The 13,710-nt window shown below is 34.8% G+C and overlaps 1 protein-coding gene across 1 annotated transcript in view; it reads left to right on the plus strand.

Annotated features, from left to right (window-relative positions):
• LOC145539113 (uncharacterized) overlaps window positions 1–13,710 on the plus strand; it is a 748,246-nt gene that overhangs the window by 280,589 nt on the left and 453,947 nt on the right. The window contains exon 3 of the mRNA XM_081572604.1: window positions 1,918–2,027. The gene's annotated coding sequence lies outside the window, so the exon portion shown is untranslated. The remainder of the gene's footprint in view (window positions 1–1,917; window positions 2,028–13,710) is intronic.

Consider the following 13,710-nt stretch of genomic DNA (forward strand, 5'->3'; position numbering starts at 1 on the left):
GTCAGTGATGCCATCCAACCATTTCATCATCCTCTGTCATCCCCTTCTCCTCCCGCCTTCAATCTTTCCCAGTATCAGAATCTTTTCCAGTGAGTCGGGTTCTTTCCATCAGGTGACCAAAGTACTGGAGTTTCAGCTTCAGCATCAGTCCTTCCAATGAATATTCAGGACTTAGTTAAACCAAACCTGTGTTTTCTAGGCATAAACTTTGCTACATAGTTCCAGGATAGAGTGAGTTACAGAAGACATTTTGGACATCATTTGCAACATAAAGGACAGCTGTATTCTTTTTAAGCTTGGAAGTTTGGTTTAGGGTACTCTGTTATCCTACAGTTCATGCACATTGTCACTGATCTGCAGGTTTACTTGACTGTTGTGGGGCAGCAGCTCATCTTAGATCTCTTCCAGTTCCCTCTGGACTTACTCCTCTAGCTTTTCTGAGTCTTAGGGCAGAGCTTGCAATTTGGGCAGCAGTAGCCAGGTTTTCAGCTTCTTCTTGTTCTGTTGAATCTCTCCCTTCATTTTCCTGGCTCCTGCTTAACTCTGTGGTGTTAGTTTTGCCTGCATGTCACCTGCAATATGAGGATGGAGGTTAGGAGTCAGTAGAAGACAGGCATAGATTCCAGATCCTCCCTGCAAGTTCCATTTTCCCTAACTCATCCCTACTTTACATTCACCTTCCCTTCAGGGCCATTTGTTCTGCTGGCCTCAGGACCAACACCTGAGAAGCAGTGGCTGCTTGTGACCTGTGTAATCAGCTCCCACATTTTGTAAGGTCAAATCTCTAGTAAACCCTCAATTTTATATAATTTCTCATGATTATATTTCTGTGAGCAAATGCTCACTGATAAGCTACAAAGATGGAATATGATATGAGCCTTTCTCTACCCTCCTACCCACTGCTTCATAGAAGCACTGAACCAGAATAGTAAGTAGGTAAAAAAGGACTGAAACTTATGCTACAAAGTTTGTATCCTTAACCACTGTGTTAGAATTAACAAATATTCTCTTGGTAAATGAGATAACTATCTACCAAACAAATTGCGACAAAATTATAATTTATCTACTTAGTCGGGCTTCCCAGGTGGGGCTAGTGGTAAAGAATCCAGCTCCCAATTCAGATTTAAGAGATATGGGGTTGATCCCTGGGTCAGGAAGATCCCCCGGAGAAGGGTATGGCAACGCATTCCAGTATTCTTGCCTGGAGAATCCCATGGACAGAGGAACCTGGCAGGCTACAATCCATAGAGTGGGAGAGTCAGATACGACTGAAGTGACTGAGCATGCACACACTTAGTTACTGTAATCAGTTAGTATTCCTAAAAGAAAATTTACATTTAAAGCATCTGCCTATAACCTTAATATTAAAGAGACACAAGCTGTATTTTTAATAATGACAATACTTTATGATGCAAAACTCGATAGAAAGAAATCTTAAGTTTTGTGTTAATTGGTGGAAGACATAAAACTAATCCATAGATATCTAACTGCTAGACACTAACAATGTGAAATATTAACTTCACATGAGCATGGTCAGTTAAAATCCGTTTATAAAAATCTTTATTTTCTTCAATATGTTTTAAAACTATAGTATTTTTGATGCACCCATGAAAGTCTACACAAGTGTGTGTGTATGTGTGTGTGTGAAATTTATTCTGCTAAGCAATCAAAGAATATAGAAATGTAACTGTCAATCAGCCTGGTGGAAAGAGGCCAAAGGAAACAAATTTGGAATTTCCCTTACCATATACACTATGGACCATGGGGTCCATTTAAAACTTTTCCATAAAATATGCAATGCTATTTATTTTCCTACACTGTCCCAAGTTTTTAGAGATATCAGACCAAAACCTGACCCCTCCCCCCCGGAATCTTTGGATCAATTGTTTAAGGAATAATTTCTCTCTATATCTCCAGGTGGTGAACCCAAGATCAAGACCAACTCTGATGGATATTGAAAGTCACAATAAGGTTAAAGAAAAATGTGTTTCTGAAGATAGTTGCAGATCTTAACCCTAGGATACAAGGTTAGAACCCACAGAGTGGCCCATCAGGTTTTTAAGTTTTTAATTATATGAGTGTATTTACTTTAAATGGTGAAGGCGGAGTAGACACCTCATGTTTTTCCCAGTGACATTTCATATTTTATACATATTGTTGATTACTTTTCTCCTTTGAGCTAAGTGTTACATGTGAAATCTGTACACTTGAATAAGGTTAAATGCTCATGGAAATCAGAATTGTGGTCATAAAAGGAGGCAAGGAGGCATTACCTGCTGTAAGTCTTTTCTTGTCCAACCTCAGGTGGCTCTCGCATAAGTTATGACATTGAACTTTTTAGTCCTTGTATCTATGCCATGATGAACATCAAAATCACCAGTGACCTCTTAGAGAGGATGGAAGGTTTGGAAAATACTTGTCCATTTGGGACTTTCTCCCTTTCCAGGTATGCTAAGTGCTGGTGGCCTGTGCTAGGCATTGTATTTGTGTATATTGTTGTTTGGCCGCTAAGTTGTGTCTGACACTTTGTGACCTTGTGGACTGTAGCCCGCCAGGCTCCTCTGTCCATGGGATTTCCCAGGCAAGAATACTGAAGTGGATTGCTATTTTCTCCTCCCGGGGATCTTCCCGACCCAGAGATTGAACTCTAGTCTCCTGCATTGACAGGCGAATTCTTTACCACTGGGAAGACCAGTGTCCTATATACAAGGGAAGCCCAGCTTGCATATAGGACACAGAAAAATAATGAAAATATCAAATTTAGCTAGAACTATCTCTAAGAAAATTTGTAATCATAGAATATGATAATTATTCACTGCAAATATAAATATTTTAAGAAGAAATATAATGAAAGTTATCATCTAAAATATATAGTTGATTCACATATAGGTTTTTTAGAATAATGAAAGCAGAAAATACAAGATTGCCATTCACAACACAGAGATAGGAATGATCATTTCCATCAGCTGCACACAAATGTGTGGATCAATTAGAGATTGATTTCACTTGAGGGAAAAAAGCCTGAAAAGTCATTAACTCCTTTGAAAGATGCTCAGGATGACCTTTAAATCACTTTCTTACCTTTTGAGTCTGTTATTATTATTTTATCCTGGAAATTCTCTACATTGTATGAAAGCTTTGCTTAGAAGAATCACCTGCTTTTGAAATAATAAAGTTTTAGACTAATGGAGGTACAAAAATGGCTTCTTCCTAAAAACTGTACATTATATTGACACAGTATATTTCTTCTTAAAAATTATAAACTCAGTAAGAAAAAATGTTTAAAAAGTATAGATTGTATTTTATAAAGATGAATTAAATAGGTGAAATTATGTAAAGTCCCAGGGATGCTTACACAAGGTTTATGTTAAATCTTTCAGCTTTCTAATTAAAACAACTATGATATGTGATTTTTTATAAAACTGCACAAATAGTAAATCAGGCTATCCTCCTTTTTAGTAATGTTCACAGATTTTGCTTTTATTTAAGCAATTAAGAAATAAAAACATATTAGCCTAGAATGCTTTGCATGCATTAAAAATGTCAGTTCTAGAGTCTCTTCAAGATTGAAATGAAAACAGGAAAAATAAGATTCCCCTAAAAATTAATTTTGCATTTACTAATGGTCATTTTCTATCAAATTATGTTTTGGGATATGTAAATTTAGAGAAAGTTTTTGCCGTTGGGAACTTTCTATTATTCAAGTAGGCATTTAAAAGGAAATTAATATGAAATACTAATGATTGACTTTTAAAAGACAAATTATATTTCTACTTCTTTGCACAATATGAAGTGAATTTGATATTCTATACAAATTGTTGCTGTGTAAAATATCATTAGTTAATTTATGAGCTAAATTAATCTAATTCTGGTTTGAAAAGAATAAGGTGTGACATTTAGAGAGACCGTTCCATATTTGTTTTATATCAGCTTCTGACATTCGATGTTCAGTAAGTAGTCTGTTCTTGAAATTCAAATTTGACATAAACAAATACATTTTTTTTATCCTGTGATAATAGCATATTATGATTTGTACATCATATTTTACAAAATAATGTTTAAAAGCAAAGTGTTTTCTTATACCCACTTTCAAGACTCAAGTTTTAATTATTGGTTAAAGGTTGCAGGATCTTTTCTGTTTGTTCATTTGTTTTCCACTTACTCTCAAGATAATTTGAAATGGTCTACAGTTAAACTTCAGTTTTAATATTGACTTAATAATATGGATAAATTAAAATTCATTTAGTAAAGGGGGATGTTGAAAATGACTTTTAGATTTATTTTTTAAAATAGAAAAGACTGCATATTTGACTATTGTTATTATTTAATTAAAATCTACTAAGTACAAAATGTAGATATAATGCCATATAGGCTTCTTAGAAATCTTTCAAATATTCAAAGATACCCATATATGTGTTAAGCATCTTTCAGTGAGGAATATCTCCTACTGAGGTTAAAGCAGTCTTTAACAGTTTATCATGATGTTTATTTCTTCTTACCAAGAAAGGCAAAATTAAAAGTGAAAGCTTGTATATGAATTTATTTATAGATTCTTTATTCTATTCTATTGGTCTATGTATCTATCCTTTTGCCAATACAAACTGTCTTATCTACTATAGCTTTAGATTGCATCTTGGTATCTTACAGTTTAAGCACTACAACTTTGTCCTTTTTCAATATATTTTGGCTATTCTAGCTATTTTTGAAAGGATTATTGATTTCTATAAAAAGAAATCTAGCCTAGATTTTTACTGGAATTGCAATAGTTCATACTGCTCCTATTGATATTTCCTCATTATGGAGACTTCGAATCCATGAAGATAGTGCACATCTCTATTTATTTAGATCTCTTTTGATTTCTTTCACCAGTGTTCTGTAATTTTCAGCATTCAGATCTTTGCACATATCTTAATAGACCTATAAATAAGTATTTCATGGTACTGGTATTATAGGAAATGGTAAAATAAAATCTTTAATTTTTAGTTAGTCATTGTCAGTGTTTAAAATATAATAAATTTTTGCATATTGACCTTGCATGCTATGGAATTATTAAACTTTCTTATTCAAATAAATCTTTTGGGTGGATCCTGTGGCATGTTCTATATAACTTATCTGTGAATAGGGAATTTTAATCTTTCTTCTTTCTAGTAAGTGTATCTGACATTTATGTTTCTTGCTTGATTGTACCAGCTTGGGCCTCCAGTATGATATTAAAAATAGGTATTTATTTAATGGTGAGAGAAGATATCTTCACCTTGTTTCAAGCTTTGGGAAAAACTGTCTAGTGTTTTTTCATTAATTGTTTCATTAGCTGTTGTCTTTGTGTGTGTGTTATTGTTTTTGATTTATCAGGTTGAGGTTGCTCTCTTGTATTCCTAGGCTGCCTAGACTTTTTATCATGAGTAAATGTTGAATTTTATTAGAGAACTTTACTGCATCTAATAGGATATTGGTTTTTATCTTCTGTCTGTTAATATGGTGAATTACATTGATATCCAGGTGTTGAATCAGCCTTCTGTTCCTGGGATAAACCAAAAATTGATTTATGGTATATGTATTGTATTTTACATATTGCTGGGTTTTATGTTTTATATATTGCTGTATTTTAATGAATAATTTTGAAAGTGTATTCATTAACTACATCAATATGTATTTTTTCCTTAATTTTTAAATTTAGATAATGATAATCTTCTGAAATAATATGGAAAAAAATCCTCCCTTTTCATTTTCTGGAAGAGTTTATATAGAATTGTTACTTGTTCTTTAAATGTGGTGGAACTCATCAGGAAAGTCATCAGAGCCTAGAGTTTTCTTACTCTGAATATTTTAAAGCTATAGATTCAATGGCTTTCATATATATGGAATTATTCATATTATTATTTCTCCTTGGATAATGATTGCTAGTTTGAATCTTTCAAGGAATTATAGAATCTCATCTAAATTTTCAAGTTTATGGGCATAAATTTGTTTATAATACAAACTTTCTCTGACTTGCAGTGGTTGAACTAACAACTTTTTGATTTTGCGATGGTGCAAAAGTCATATTCATTCAGTAACAGCCATGCTTCAAATTTTTAATTTTTATCTTTTCCCAGGCTAGTGATGTGCAGTATGATACTCACTTGTGATGCAGGGCAGTGGCAGCTCCCAGTCAGTCACTTGTTCACAAGAGAAAACAACCAATCCTCTTACAACTATTCTTTACCTATACAACCATCCTGTTTTTAACTTTCAATGTATTGTTCAATAAATTACATGAGTTATTCAACACTTCATAACAAAATAGGCTTTAAATTATATTTGCTAAACTTTAGACTAATGCAAGTGTTACAGGTACTTTTAAGGTAGGCTAGGTTAAGCTAGGGCTTCCCTGGTGGCTCAGTGGTAAAGAATCTTCCTGCAAATGCTGGAGACATGGGTTCATTCCCTGGGTTGGGAATAACCCCTGGAGAAGGAAGTAGCAACTCACTCCAGTATTCTTGCCTGGGAAATTCCAAGGACAGAGAAGCCTGGTTGCTACAGTCCATGGGGTCACAAGAGAGTTGGACATGACTTAGCAACTAAACAACAACGACATGCTAAGGTATGATATTCAGTAAGTTAAGCTTATTTAATGCTTTTTCAACTTAAGATATTTTAAATTTACAGTGTGTTTATTGGGGTGTAACTCCATCATAGGTTGAGGGATATATTCTCTTATTATCCTTTTAATATTAGTAAGGTATGATGTGATTTCTCCTTCTTCCTTCCTAATATTTGTAATTTGTGTGAGTGTGCATTTCTATTCATAGTGAGAATTTTATCAGTATTAGTGATATTTTCAAATAACCAGTTTTTGGTTTTATTAACTCTATTTTTTAGTTTTTGTTTTAATTTTATTAATATATTGTTCTTTAATATTTCTTTATTTATGCTTGTTTTGAATTTGATTTGTGCTTCTTTGTTTTAGATTCTTAAATAAATAAAATAATTCTTAAATAAAACTTAGATCGATTAGATTGGATCCATTTTTCTTTAAGAATCACACAGCTTCAGTAGCTTTCATTTCCTAATAATGGATCATTTGGTTTCCTGGTATCTACACTCAACTGTTAAGTTATAGTTTAGATGGAGAATAGCACAAGAGGATATTTTCTGGGTATAGATTTGGTTGTACATTATTCTCAATGTACCACCAGCTTCAAATCCCCTGGGTTGACCTTGTGCTGTGACTGGGGCTCATTCCTTGAAAGTTTTACTTAACGGTCTCATTTTACCCCTTGCTTTAGGCTTTCCCCATGTGCCTTCTCTTTGGAAAGATTCTCTCTTCATTCTCTTGTATTCCCACTAGTGGTGTGTTGTTGAATATTTCCTGATGCTTGCTAGGCATTTTGGTGTAGGATGAGAGGAGCAGAGTGTTTTCTATTGTTTAATTCAGCCTAAAGGTGTATTCAGAGTTGTGTCTCTGAATCTTGACAGTGAGACTTTCCAATTTATCCTGCCCATATACAATGGTTGGATATCTTGGATGCCTCCAAGTGTCTTGTTCAAAGAGGGTTTCCTGCCCCTTTCCAATTTTATCCCTCCACACACTCCTACTACAATGGATCTTCCCCCTCTGCCTTTAGGCTGACAATTTGCTGCCTAGTGATTTAAGGCTCTATAGGGGAGGAAAAGGTGAAGGATACGGGGTAGAGCTTATCATTTTCCTCCAGTGGCTGATGTTCTCCTCTCACAGGCCTGCACCAGAGACCCTTTCCTACCACTAATGTTTCTTGTGAGGAAGTGGAGAAGTTTGTAGAAAAGAGCCTGTGAATAGGGGTGAATTCCTTTTTGGATTTGTGTGTCCTAGGGTTTCTACTCTCCCATGCTAGCCTGCATTTAGCTTATAGCAATTTGTTAGCAATTTTAGTGCATTATTTCTAATAGCACTTATGGTATCTGGAATCTTTGCCTTAATATCTTAAAAAAATATGTATCTATTCAAATTTCAGGAAAATTACTTCCTATGACCTTAACTCCCTAATAGGTTAAAGAAAAGCCATGATTTTGTTGAGTACTTTTTCTGTGTGTGGTAGGAGAAATGATCTTTCTAGTGCTCAGTTATTTTTTCAACATCCTATTAGCTGACAATTTTTAGGTCCTCTATCAAAAAATTTTGATGATAATAACTGCACATTATCTGATTTGAAAAAATTAGTTCTTTGCTATTGATATTTTCATTTCTTAATATAAATATTAATATTTTGAAATATTCTGTTTGTGAACCATTATAGAATTTACATGCATGTGCATGCTCAGTTGTGTCTGATGTTTTGCAGCCCTATGGACTGTAGCTCACCAGGTGCCTTTGTCCATGGGATTTCTCTGGCAAGAATACTGGAGTGAGTTGTCATTTCCTTCTCCAGAGAATCTTTTCAACCCAGCGATCGAATCTGTATCTCTTGTGACTCCTGCATTGACAGGCAGATTCTTCATCACTGTGCCACCTGGGAAGCCACAAAATTAATAGTCAGTGACAAATTCTACCTTTTTTCCAAATATGGGAAAAGACTATTGTGAAAGAGGAAAGAAGATGGGGGTATGAGCATAAACATAGATGTTTAGAGAAATAGTGGTTTTAGGGACTATTACTTTGAAAGTTGTATACCTGGAATTGAGTCCTTTATGATTATGCAAGACACAGTTTTTTTTTAGTAACTATTTCCATATCTCTAAAGATGAAACAGCCCATTTTAGGGAAACATGAATTAATCAAAAGGTTGACAAGAATACTTGGTACATCATCATTTTTCCATAAATATTTTCTCTTTTTATTGTTATTAAAACTAATCCAATGGTGAATTAAAATGTAGAGTCTGGAGACGGTCTGAAATAGTCTGAAATAGATATACAGGAAACAAATGACATGGATTGATTCAATTACAAAGTAGAACACAAATGGAGAAATAATTGTTGAATTACAGTTACCATTTTTTACATCCTTCCTGTGTATTTAGAATAAGAACACGACAGATAAATCATTCTTGTGGGATACTATTAGGCAATATCAAAGCCAAAGATATTCAGTGTTGGTCACTGAAGTAATGTTTATATTCTTTGCTTGCAGTGGTACAGGTATGTAGAAAAACAATGTTAATCAAATTCAAAGACCCTGAATTATACACTAGTTTTACTAAAAATTATTCCATTTATTCATAAATATAGGATACACGAGTACCTTTAAAGAATCAAAATATTTTAAAATTATTCTCTATTTGTGCACGTGTTCAATCAATTCTGTAATTGAATCCCTCTAATAATAACCCAAACTGATGAAAACAATTGAACTTGAGGTAGATGATATTGTGAACCAGTATGAAAATATTGTCCATCTTTCTATGACGTTTATAGTTGGATCGATTATGAGGAAGTCTTCATCTCAGAGAATGTTCATGAATAAGTTAACTGCACATATGCATTCAAATTAAATAAAAATATATTATTGATAGAATTGTGAAGTAAAGAGCCTCTTGATGAAGGTGAAGGAGGAGAGTGAAAAAGTTGGCTTAAAGCTCAACGTTCAGAAAACTAAGATCATGGCATCTGGTCCCATCACTCCATTGGAAATAGATGGGGAAACAGTGGAAACAGTGTCAGACTTTACTTTTTTGGGCTCCAGAATCACTGCTGATGGTGACTGCAGCCATGGAATTAAAAGACGCTTACTACTTGGAAGGAAGGTTATGGCCAACTTAGATAGCATGTTTAAAAGCAGAGACATTACTTTGCCAACAAAAGTCCGTCTAGTCAAGACTATGGTTTTTCCAGTGGTCATGTATGGATGTGAGAGTTGGACGGTGAAGAAAGCTGAGCGCCGCAGAATTGATGCTTTTGAACTGTGGTGTTGGAGAAGACTCTTGAGAGTTTCTTGGACTGCAAGGAGATCCAATCAATCCATCCTAAAAGAGATCAATCCTGGGTGTTCATTGGAAGGTCTGATGTTGAAGCTGAAGCTCCAATACTTTGGCCACCTCATGCGAAGGGTTGACTCATTGGAAAAGACCCTAATGCTGGGTAGGATTGGGGGTGGGAGGAGAAGGGGACGACAGAGGATGAGATGGTTAGATGGCATCACTGACTCGATGAACATGGATTTGGGTAGACTCCGGGAGTTGGTGATGGACAGAGAGGCCTGGCGTGCTGCAATTCATGGGGTTGCAGAGAGTCAGACATGACTGAGCGACTGAACTGAACTGATCTATCTAAATGTTCATGTAAGTCTTTCAAAGACGGTGTTTTTTAATATAGATATAATGCATTCATGATCCAGTTCATTTATTTAATGAGATCATTTCTGAAATATGTGATTAGGGATGCATCATTGGCATTTAAAAGGCTGCCTATCTTTCCCAAGCACTTAAGTATAATGGCCTAATGACCTTCCTATAAATACTTTAAGAACCTCAACTGATGATGTTCTAAATTATCAATTATTTGCACCAACTTCTTCTCATATATATAATCTAAGTTTATAATGACCTAGTTCATCTAGTCACCCAGTTACACCCTTATTTGACAACTACCTTCCTTCACCATTGCAAAAGACATAACCAATAAGACACTAATTTTTATTAATTTTTATCACCTAGTCCATGGAGTCGGGAAGAGTCAGACACGACTGAGCGACTTCACTTTCACTTTTCACTTTCATGCATTGGAGAAGGAAATGGCAACCCACTCCAGTATTCTTGTCTGGAGAATCCCAGGGACGGGGGAGCCTGGTGGGCTTCCATCTGTGGGGTCGCACAGAGTCAGACACGACTGAAGTGACTTAGCAGCAGCAGCAGCAGCAGCAGTTTTTAAAAATAGATTTACTTTTCTTAAATGATCCACTATTGAATTAAATTATATCTGTAACCATCTTAATGAACATACTGAAACAGATATGTTTGCTATTTGGTCCTCTTGCACCAATTTTTTTTATTATTCAGCAAAATGAACAAGTATGATAACCTTATTGTGTCTTTGAATTACTGTGTGATAAGAAGAGAATGGAGAATCCCACCATGGGTATAATTATTCTTGTAAGCATTTCTGCTTTGCACAGAGAAATTCAATTCCTGCTTTTTTTGTTTTTGTCCTATTTTGAATACATTTCTATTTTAACATTTCTTGTTCAGGTTATATTTAGATTATGAGATCTTGAAAAATAAGGTTTTCTTTTTTCATTCTCAGTGTAGAGCAAAGTAGCTGAAACAAAGTAAGCATTCCAAAATTTTTAGCTGAATTTATGTTATTTAATGAAATCATAGAATTTTACACCACTTCCAACATGAATGTGTCACTTCATTAGTTGAGTTTTGTCTTTCTTTACACTTAAATATTTAAGAATACATGGCACTGGCATAATGATAGATAAATAGGTCAAGGAAAAATAATCAGAATCAAGAAATAAACCCACACAATTGAATGTTGATAAAGTTCTAAGGAAAAAATGATAATCTTTTCAGTAGTAGTTGCATGAACAACAGATAGTCATATGGAAGAACACAAATCATAACACTAATCCCACAACAACACAAAACTTACCTTGGAATGAATGGCACATAGATCTAAACAAAAAAGATAAAATAAAATAAAATAAAAACTTTCCAAAGATACCATATCATTTCCAAAAGAAGAACGGGAGACCTTGACCTTCTAGATGGGAACTAAATGAACAAAGGATAGTAAGAAAATGTCTGGTGGTGATGGATGTGTCTGATATCCCTACAGTGGTTTCATGGGATCATATATTTATCAAAACTCATTCAACTATGCACTGGAAATGGATGCATTTAATTATATAATATGTCTCAATAAAGTTGATTTCTCAAAAGTATAATGTACTGTGCACACAGGCAGGCTTTGCATATGCAAAATAAATACCAATAAATTTGTAAAATAAAACATTATGATGACATAACACACACATACACTTTAACCACAAAACTGAAAAAGACTGACAAATGTATGGGAGCATTCAGGGCAGGTAGAAATTTCATACTCTACAGATTTAAATATAAATTGAAAAATACTCTGGCAGCTTATTAAAAATTAAACGTATATCTACCATATGACCTAGCAATTCAATGCCATTCTAGGTTTCTATCCAAGAGAGACACACAGACACACACAGAGGATCCTCATTATTTGTGGATTCCCTATTTGCAAATTTACCTACTCTCTAAAATTTATTTGTAACATCAAAATCAATACATGCAGCTCTTTCAGGGGCATTAGTGAACATGTGCAAAGTATCAAAGCAGTTGAGAACTCATCCTGTTTTTACTGGTCAGTTCAGCCTGCCACAACAAAATACTTTAAACTGGGTAGTTTAAACGATAGAATTTGGTGCCAGCAAGGTCAGTGTTCGGGGAGAGCACTCTCTCTGTGTAGTAGATAGCCGCTTCCTTGCTGTGTGTCCCCACATGGCCTTTCCCCTGTAAATGTGGTGGGGAGAAGGTGAGAGAAGGCAAGATCTCTGATATCTCTTCTTATCATGGTATGAATCCCAACAGGAAGGTTGGCACTTTCCCAGCTGAGGCTCAACAATGTCATGTGTTGCATTTTTGTTTCTGCTCTCATACTGTAAATAAGGTTCTTTGCATAATCAATTTTGTGGCATGTTTTTGTGCTTTTTCTTGGTGATTTCACTTTTTGAAATGACCCCTCAGTGTAGTACTGAAGTGCTGTGTTTTGTTCCGAAGCCTACAAAATATTTGAACTCAGGTAGTCACAGCAACTTTATTCATAGTAGCCTGAAATTGGAAACAATTCTGTTTGCTGTCAAGATGTGAGTGAAAAACAAATTGTGTTATACCCATGCAATACAATACTACCCTACCATAAACATGCTATCTATGTACACAGTAACTGGAATAAATCTCTTAAATTTTATGCTGAGTGAAAATACCTGGACATCAAAGAGTATGTGTTTTATCAATTCTTTTTATGGTTAATATAGAATAGACAAACCAAATCATGGTGATAGAAAGTAAATTGATAACTCTGACTTGGCAATTGGGAGAGGGGATTGATAGCAAAAGTTCAGTAAGAGGCTTTGGGGGATGATTAAAATGATCTGTATCAGGCTTGTTGTAAGAGTTTCAAGTGTGGATACATTATCAGAATTCACCCACTTCATACTCCCAATGGGTACATGTCATTGTATATAAATTATAACTTAGTAAAGTGATTTTAAAATTTATAAAATGATATAAAAGACATTGGAAGACTGAAATGTATTGACCAGAGAGGTGACATCTTCAGTAATATAGTTAAAAGAAAATGTGAAATTAAAGAAGATTAACAAATATAAAGATATAGAGGATAAAAGTTGTGAAAACACCTCATTATTCTCCAAGGTTTTGTACAACTCTTACAAACTTCTTTTGATGAAAGAAGAATCCAGAATGATACTTTAAAATTTTTCTTCAGTATATTAACCTGTAGGTTTTTTGGAACATACATACATGCATACACACACATTCACACACACACATACACTCCTTTATATATGCTAGTAGCAGCTGCGCTTTGTTGGAGCAGCTGTGAAGACAGACCCCGCATCCAAGGTAAGAGAAACCCAGGTCAGACGGTGGGCACTGAGAGAGGGGATCAGGGGGCAGACAGGCTGAAACTACAATCACGGACAACTAGCCAATCTGATCACATGGACCACAGCCTTGTCTAACTCAGTGAAACTAA

The sequence above is a fragment of the Giraffa tippelskirchi genome, chromosome 2 (genome assembly GCF_054371585.1).
Source record: "Giraffa tippelskirchi isolate mGirTip1 chromosome 2, T2T-mGirTip1v1.2.pri, whole genome shotgun sequence".
NCBI classification, from domain to species: Eukaryota; Metazoa; Chordata; class Mammalia; order Artiodactyla; family Giraffidae; genus Giraffa; species Giraffa tippelskirchi.